Consider the following 2426-nt stretch of genomic DNA (forward strand, 5'->3'; position numbering starts at 1 on the left):
AGGCGACCCCTCTTGGGGATAATGATGGGAACCAAGTTGTAAACCTTTGTGTACCATGTTAACCTATGAGCGAAAACTGTATAAAAAGGAGCGATCCACAGTAGCAAATTGAATCAGATCCCGCGAACTTACATGCTGTGTACTTCACGTGACTTCTGTGTTCCCTGCAGTAAATAAACCTCGAATCTTTGACGCCGAAGGAAGTGTCCCGTGTCTCTGTCATTTGTACGCCGGAACAGGTTACCCACGAAGGTTTCAGGTGTTGTCCCCTGGCACCGCTGGGTCTTAAATAACCCAGTCCTTCAGGTCCAGGTGGACAAGGTCGGTGATGAATGGGAGGAGACGATTGGCTAGTGCCTTCGCCAGTATTTTCGCTTCAACATTCAGGGGCGATATTGGCCTATAGGATTCATGGTGTTCAGGGGGCCTCCCTGGTTTACAAAAGACCACGATTTCAGCATGTCGCCAGTCCACCGGAAGTCGGCCACATTCTCTGGCCGCCTCCAGTGCCCTTTTATAGTACATCCCTAGCTGAAGATGGAATTTCTTAAAGAATTCACGCGGGAACCCATTGGGTCCGGGGGCCTTACCAGCATTCAGTTCTCCAAGGGCCGTGCCCAGCTCCTCAGCCGACAGTGGGAGTTCAAGACGAGCACTTCCCTCATCCGAAAGTGCCCGTGGCAGGAGGTCCGCAAGGAATTTGTCGATGTCTTCCGCCGGGAGAGGTTCTCGCGGGGTATATTGGTCCGCATAGTATCGTGCAAAGCTGGCTGCTAGATCTGCTGGGGCCGTCATGGATTCCCCTGCCTCATCACGGAGTCCCGGTAGGGACTGCCCCTGGAAGGTACCCTGGCAAAGCCTATAAAGCATTGTGCTGAACTTATCGCCCCACTGGTATATTCTACTCTGTGTTGCCAGCCACAGCTGTCGAGCCTCGTCTAGTAGCAGAGAGGTATATGACTGCTGCGTCAGTAGCAACTGTCCAACATATTCTGCACCCCCTCCTGTATGGCATTTCTCCTCCTGGTCTCGAACCTGACCCGCTGCCTCTTCTATATCCTCCCTGCATGTCCTACGGGCCGCTGCACACCAGGCAATATTCACTCCGCGGAGCTTGGGTTTTAAAGCCTCCCAGAGGGTCACTTCATCAGTTTCGGACCTATCATTGTCGTCCCAGTAATGACCTATGGCCTCCCTCATATGCGTCTGATAACTGTCTTGTTGCAGATGCCACGTGGAGAGGCGCCACCTAAATGGCTGCCGCCTCCTATCTAGATGTAAGTCCACCGTTGTCTGGGAGTTGTCCGACAGGCCGCGTGGCCGCATGGATGTGGAGTCTACCCTCCCTATCCAGGTGTGGGGACAAACAAGTAATATATCCTGGAAAAGGACTTATGTACTGCAGAAACAAAGGAATATTCACGGCTATGGGTATGTTGATAGCGCCATGTATCAACCCAGCCCATTCCTCTCACCATGTTGCTCAATTTAGTGGGTGTGTCCGCTAGTAGTTCCCCCCCTGGCCTATGACGGTCCATCCGCCCATTCATTACATCATTCCAGTCACCGCCCACTACAGCCATCACGTCCGGGATCTCGGCCCATACACCAAACAGCTTTTCTATGAGGGCCCCTTGTAATGGGGGCGGGCATACACACTACCAAAGACCATCGGCTCATCACCTACCATTCATTTAACAAAAACAAATCTGCCTTGCGCATCGACCCACTGCGTCTCATGAACATAGGACAGCCTGCGATGTATCAAGACTCCGGGACCCCCTCACAAAGCCAGCATGATACACCTGCTGGTATCCATAACGTTGCAAGCTAAGGGTTTTGGTGCCCAGGAGGTGCGTCTCCAGCAAAAGTAGTACATCTGCCTTTTCTTTCTTCCCTAGCCGCAAAACTGCGCCCCTCTTTATTTTATCAAGCATCCCCCGTACATTCCAGCTCACAACGCGTAATGATGCCTTCGGAAGGCCTGTCATGGGGATGTCAACCGCCATCTATGGGCAGAAAGGTCAATGGCCTAGGTGTCAGGGACCACACACACACATAAAATTCCAATAGGACTTGAATGGACACTGTGCCGATGAAAGCTACCCCCACCCCTCCAATCCCCCCCAACTCTCTCCCCTCCACCCAGTTTCCCCCAACAGCCCCCCTACCCTCCCCTGCCCCAAACCACCTCTCCAACTCTCCCACCACCCCCCCATACCTCAGCAACATTGAAGTATCTGTCGCGGTATAGATTATCTCCAACCCCCAACGGGAGGCTGGAGACCCACTATCCCAATGGATCCCCATGAACTACCCACTCAATCCCAACTTACCCCCTACCCAACTAACTCCGCTAAACTCAGGGGTTGTGTCCGCCCTCTCTTCGACATCCCCCAACCCGCAATCCACGTCCCATAGCTATA

This window comes from Lissotriton vulgaris, chromosome 8 (genome assembly GCF_964263255.1).
Source record: "Lissotriton vulgaris chromosome 8, aLisVul1.2, whole genome shotgun sequence".
NCBI classification, from domain to species: domain Eukaryota; kingdom Metazoa; phylum Chordata; class Amphibia; order Caudata; family Salamandridae; genus Lissotriton; species Lissotriton vulgaris.